This window comes from Diospyros lotus, unplaced genomic scaffold (assembly GCF_014633365.1).
Source record: "Diospyros lotus cultivar Yz01 unplaced genomic scaffold, ASM1463336v1 superscaf1, whole genome shotgun sequence".
NCBI lineage: Eukaryota > Viridiplantae > Streptophyta > Magnoliopsida > Ericales > Ebenaceae > Diospyros > Diospyros lotus.
Window position 1 is genome coordinate 1,200,129 of NW_026267104.1, and position 7,381 is coordinate 1,207,509.

Genomic DNA, 7,381 nt, shown 5'->3' on the forward strand with positions numbered 1-7,381 from the left:
TTGTTAAATTTTTTTAAAATTCATTGAGAATTGTATTTTTTTTTCATATGTTTGTTAAATGCATACTAGTGCATCACCCGTGCGATGCACGGATATCGCAAGAAAAAAAAAATCGTTAAAGTGGAAGTTACATAATTCAGTAGTTATAACAAATGAACATCATAATAAAGAAGTAGAAAATAAACAAAATAATCATATTGCAATCGTGAGAAATGAACAAACATACAACAAAATTAGTTATTCAATTATTCCGGAATATGTATGCCTTTTTTTGTCTGACCTTTTTTTATTTTCTGACCTTTTTTATACTTTTATTATAGTCTTTCTACTAACGCATATGTGTGTCTTTAACAAAAGATTGTATCCAACATCTATAGTATTCGTGATTTGTTAAAATGAGGTTAACGTCTACCATTTCTAATACACTATTTTCACTTTGATGCACGAAACACTAAAAATGTGGCATGTCTTATTCTGAACTCCCAGTTGCAAGGTAGTTGATTACTTAGTATAAATGATGATTTCTTGATCCGTTTTATTAATTATTTGATTGAAAATGTTTCTTATTCGTTATGATTTCAATATTGTGTATGTTATTAAACTATAGGTCAATTATGATAAATTCTTGTGTAATATGCTGAAAAAAATAATTTGTGCAGTGAAAAAAAAAAGAATGCAAGTAAGAATGTATTTCGAAACGTTAAACACCCACTATAAATTAGTGGACTAAAAAAAATATACAAATAAATATAAGTGAAAGAACATAAAAAATGATCAAATACATAAGTATGAATCAGTAAAAAAATAAATAAATAATAAAAGAAAACAAAAAACATGTAGATCAAACAAATTGCCTAAATATAAATCCAGCAACAACCAAAATATTTAGAAATAAAAAATCAGCAAACCAAGTTTACCTTACATAAGAAATTATAACAAAAGCCAACAAATAAAATTAAACCTAAGAAATTATAACAAAAGCCAACAAATAAAATTCAGTAGCAATTAACAAAACAATCTCAAAAGTTTTTGAGGAATAGGTCATAATAAAAAATAAAAAAAATATTGTAATCCGAAACCAATCAGATAAACTTTTTTTAATTATCTTCCTTCTTGACCATCGATCGAATCTTCTTAGTTGCATTAGTCAACAAATCGCCAAAAAGAGCTCTTTTGGCAAAACACCCTTTATAGTTTTCCAATGTATCTATAATTCACGACCCAACTTCAGCGACGTAGTAACCTCATCATTAGATGAAGAAATCTATAATATAATGTCATTAATTAGTACTTACATCATACATATTAGAAACCCCCAAACTTATTTTACAAATATAGATATTAAATTCTAAAAATTGACGAAACACATTTTTCTCCTCAATTTCGATCTTTTCAATCTTTCAATAAAGATTAAACTCTTTCTATTGAGAAATGTGAGCATAACACGTTAGAACATGTTTTAGTACATAATCATTCTTAACACATTGCAAACTTTAAAACTTTAAACACTATACTAACCTGATTTGCTTCTAACATACACGTGCACTTAGAGATCAAATTAGGGTTAATTACCAATTTCATCACACTAAAAACTTCACTATGTTTGCAAATAAAGTTAAAAAATAAAATTATAACATTTAAGTTATATATAAAATTATAACATTTAAAATTATAAAAAATAAATTTAAATTAATTAAGTTATATATAAAATAAAGATAATTTAAATAATCAATTAATTATATAAATGATAATATATAATCAAATTTTCAATGTTGATTATCCATATATGACTTCACATATTCCTTCTGTTAATCAATTATCACATTCAAGATAGGTCACATTTTTAAGAAAACAACAAAAAAAATAATGTTAAAAAATAAAATTATAACATTTAGTTATATATAAAATTATATAACATTTAAAATTATAAAAAATAAATTTAAATTAATTAAACTATATATAAAATAAAGATAATTTAAATAATTAATTAATTATTAATTATATTAATGATAATAATCAAAATTTCAAAATTGATTATCCATACATGACTTCAGATATTCCTCCTGACAATCAATTATCACATTCAAAATATGTCAAATTTTTAAAAAATCAACAAAAAAAAGTTAACAAATAAAATTATACATTTAAGTTATATATAAAATTATAAAAAAATAATTTTAAATTAATTAAATTATATATATAATAAAAATAATTTAAATAATCAATTAATTATATAAATTATATATAATCAAAATTTTAAAATTGATTATCTATACATGATTTCACATCTTCTTCCTGATAATTAATTACCACATTCAAGATAAGTCAATTTTTAGAAAGTAACAAAAAAAATTAAAAATAACTATTAACTAAAAAACTTAGGCTGTGTTTTCTTTGTTGTTTTCAAGTCATTTTTTATTTTCAATTTTCTAAAATAATGAAAATACGTTCTTTTTACTGTTTTTAAAAATGCATTTTTGAAAAAAAAATGTAAAGAAAACTTAAAACAACAAAAAGTTGTTTTGAGTTCATCCAAAATAAACTCTAAACTCAAAACACATTTATTTATTTATATTTTATTATTATAATGAGAAAAAATATTACAAAATTCATTAACTTTAAAATGTATATATATTTTTTAATAATATATTAATATTAAATATTTATAATTTACTGAATAGTCAAATTTATTGAATAAAATATTATTAAAAAATTATTTTCAAAATTTTAAATAGAACGCATTTTTTAATTTTCGATTTTGAGAAATAATTTTTTAAAATGACAAAGAGAACGAGTTTTTAATTTTTTAAAAACAGACTATCAAAACAAAAAACTAAAAATTGAAAAGTAAAGAGAACGTAGCCTTAATGTTAAGACGACTTCTAAAAAATTAAGCTGCTACACAAAATCTGTTCACATTGACATGACTTTACATATTGATTATCTATACATGAGTCAAATTTTTAAGAAAACAACAAAAAAAAAAGTTAAAAATAAAATTATAATATTTAAATTGTATATAAAATTATAACATTTAAAATTATAAAAAAATACATTTAAAATAATTTAAACTATATATATAAAAAATAAAGATAATTTAAATAATCAATTAATTATATAAAAGATAATAATCAAAATTTTAAAATTAATTATTCATATGTGACTTCACATATTCCTCCTACCAATAATAAAAATATAAAACATAATAAATTTTTCAAAAGAAATATGAAAACATATGATAAATATAAATAGCCTATACAAAATATTTTTTATTTAAAATTATAAAAAATAAATTTAAATTAATTAAACTATATATATAGAAAATAAAGATAATTTAAATAATTAATTAATTATATAAATGATAATAATCAAATTTTTAAAATTAATTATCCATATATGACTTTACATATTTCTCCTGTTGATAATAAAAATATAAATATAATAAATTTTTTAAAAAAAATATGAGAACATATGATAAATATAAATAATCTATACAAAATATTAATTTTGTCAAAATAATTTAAACGACTTATTTAAAAAAATAAATTTGAATTAAATAACTGACATATATAAAATAAAGATAATTTAAATAATTAATTAATTATATAAATTATAATAATCAAAATTTCAAAATTGATTATCTATACATGGGTGATTATTGATCGGTTGACTAAATTATATGAGTGATTATCGATCGGTTGACTAAATTAGCGCACTTCCTACCTGTCAAGAAGACCTATCCTATTCATCGACTGGCCAAGTTATACATTGATGAGGTGGTGAGACTGCACGGAGTACCAGCCAGCATTGTGTCAGACAGGGATCCTCGGTTTATCTCACGATTTTGGGAGGCGTTACAGAGTGCTATGGAGACCCAGTTGACTTTCAATACAGCTTTCCACCCTCAGACTGACGGGCAGTCGGAGCGGACCATACGAACTTTGGAGGACATGCTCCATGCCTGTGTACTGGATTTCTATGGGAGCTGGGATGATCATTTGTCGCTAGTGGAGTTTGCCTACAATAATAGCTTTTAGGCCAGTATTGGGCTGGCACCATTTGAAGCGTTGTACGGGCGATCATGTAGATCACCGCTTTGCTGGACCGAGATTGGGGAGCGAGCATTGCTTGGACCGGAGTTGGTAGAGCAGACGTCAAAGAAGATCCAGTTGATTCGGGCTAGGATGAAGGCAGCTCAGGACCGTCAGAAGAGTTACGCAGATAAACGACGTCGGGATTTGGAGTTTGATGTGGGTGATCATGTTTTCCTTCGAGTCATGCCGATGAGGGGTGTTCGACGCTTTGGAGTATCTGGCAAGTTGAGTCCTCACTATGTGGGACCGTTTGAAATATTTGAACGAGTTGGACCGTCGGCTTACCGGTTAGCTTTACCCCCTCAGTTAGCCCACGTACATGATGTCTTTCATGTTTCTATGCTTCGCAAGTACGTGGAAGATCCCGGGCATGTTATTGATTATCATCCGCTCGTGGTGCAAGAGGACGCGTCATACACCGAGTTACCTGCAAGCATTGTGGATCAAAAAGAGAAAGTGTTCCGTAACCGTACGATTCCCTATGTGAAGGTCCAGTGGCAGCGGCATACCCTTGAGGAGGCTACTTGGGAGCTAGAGGAGGACATGAGGCGACTTCATCCTCAATTATTTGCTTAGCCAGGTATGAATTTCGAGGGCGAAATTCTTTTAAGAGGGGGGAGGATTTGTAATGCCCCGTAAATGACAATTAATTTAATTTTGGGGTAATTTGATTTAAAAGAAATATCAAAATAATTTGCTGTGATTAAATAAAATTAAATTGGGTGATTTTAAGGAAATAACAAATTAAGGTAATTGATTAATTATTTTAGGAATTTTTGGAATTAGAAAAAAAATTAAAATAAATCAAGTTGTGTGATTTTTAGAAGTTGTGGGCGTTACTGTAATTATTATAGGGGGTGAGAGTGTAATTAATGGAAGTTTGGGGGTGCTGGCGCGAGTTACGAAAAGGCCAAAAATCACCTTAAATATAACATATCTCATACATAGGTTGAAGGCGAGTGTGGGCGCGAGCGGTCGCGTGCTAGGGCGACCAAGCTGCGGACGCGGGATCGAATCCGCGGGCAAGCACACGAGGCTAAGGGAATTTGGCTGATTTTAATTAGCCTTGGACGTTGAAACGATGTCGTTTTGATTGAGGCGGTGGCCTCCCCCAGCGGCCACTCCAGCGCTGCCACATGGCGCCCCCTTGCTCATTTTGGCCGAAATTAAAGCCTAAATCGGGGTTTTTTTCTTGTAGAATCAGCAACAAAAAATTACAGAAAATGGCAACGAGCATGTGACGTGAAATTGAGAGATTTTGGGCTTCAAATTAGGATTAAATCAAGTTTAATCAACGATTTAATTATCCAGGTATGTAAACAAGCTAGTAATTAATATTCTCTACGGTTGAAATTTTGTTTAGGATCCAATTTTATTAATTTTGGCGAATAATTGGGATATTGCAGTTTGTATAATTTTGACCGCATTTGGTCAAAACAAGCCCAAGGCTATCTTCGGAAAGGCAAGTTCTTTATACCCTTATTGTCAATTCTTTCAATGCCAATTTATTTTACCTCCCTTCGTTGGTTTCGGCTGTTAATAAATTATGGAATTTTAAACGATTTGTTTTAAAATTTAATTTATTAAACCGGTCTCGAGGGTTTTATTCGTTGGTTGCCTACGGGGGTTTGTACCACCCCCAAGCCTGTGGGAATGATGTTGTACTCACCCGGGGCTAGGTTCTTAGCTGTTTGGGTATTATTATAGCTTTTGGTTGTTTATAGGCTAGAGCGGTTGGACAGTGGGGGCAAGGATTAGCTGTTTGGTGACGGTGTGATTGTTGTATGGTCTATCTTAGGCCATCGGCTGATCTTTCCTGGTCACTGACCGCTAACCGGTGCCAAGCACTGCTGACTAGCTCTACTGTTATGTGATTATAGCATGCTTGGTTATGTTTTATTCTTGTTGCATGGTTTGGTATGCACATGGGTACGGGCTGCATGTTGGGTTTATCATGATTTGGTTATGCTTGGTCACGGACATTCTAGTTTGGTTATGCTGCATCCAGCATGGGCATATGTATCGCGTGTGATTTACTATATGGGCAGAGCATGGCCTGATGCTTGGATGTATGGGCGTCTTGTATCACGTTGATGCTCATTACGCCATTGCATTTTATATGCATTGTATGGTTACTGGTAGCTAGTATTTAGTTCTCGGACGGGAGTACCGTTCCAAGGGAGCCTATGGCTCGGGTGTCGGGAATACCGACATAGTTCTCGGATGGGAGTACCGTTCTGAAGGAGCCTGCGGCTCGGGTGTCGGGAGTACCGACATAGACACGGGTGATGAGAGTACCGACCCGGGATAGTGCACACAGGTTTATCGGAGATCTATGTTGCCTTTTAGGGCAACGGCAGGTTGGTATGGGACTTGGGTGCCAAGTGTTTTATGTGGGCCCCAAGAACCGGTACGTGTTTTTATTATGTGGCACTGTTGTGTTGTTACGTCATATGGCTTGTATGTACATGTGGGTTTATATTTGGAGTGATCCCCTATTCTATTTCATTTACAGCCTTCCTTTTCATATAAACTTGCTGAGTCTTGCGACTCACCTTGCTTTCCATCGTTCCAGGTAAGGGTAAAGCAAAAGTCGAGGGCGAGGACCGCGCCATCTAGCAGTCGGCCGTGTCGGTAGGGTGTACAGTTAGCTACCCCTGTCTTCTCTAAGATTTTGTTAGGAGTTCTGACTCTCATTTTTTACTGTGCCCGGTTGTTCCTTGTATCTTTTATTTGTTGGCACAGGTGTCTGTATATTTTTATATACTCCTTGACTACTGTTCCAGTAGGATACTTATGGGCGTGCATGTATATTGTTTTGTTTCCGCTGTTGTATTTTTCGTATGTATGCATGCCAGGATATTTTTGTCTTGTGTTTATTTCTCTTTCCTCTATGTAAGCGCTTTCGTTCGGATAGACCGGGCGGTTGGGATATCCAGGCGGGGGTGCTTACACTCCCTATTTAAAAAAATCTCATTTTTTTGTAATTTATTTTAATTAAAATTTTATATAATATTTAAGAATTAATAATATGGATTAGATATTGTCTCTTCATATATCATGTTTACACATTCTCCAATCACTTTTCAGCTAAAAAAAATTATGTACATGTTCCAAGAACTATACGTTTTTCATAAATGTAGACTTAATTAATGATCTATAAAAATTCTATTTCGAGTAAGAAAAAAATAAACAAAACATAATAAAATATCAAAATAGAAACTGAAAATGGGCCGGAAAAAAATTTGGTTGCTGTTTTATTATAATATATATATATATATAGATAT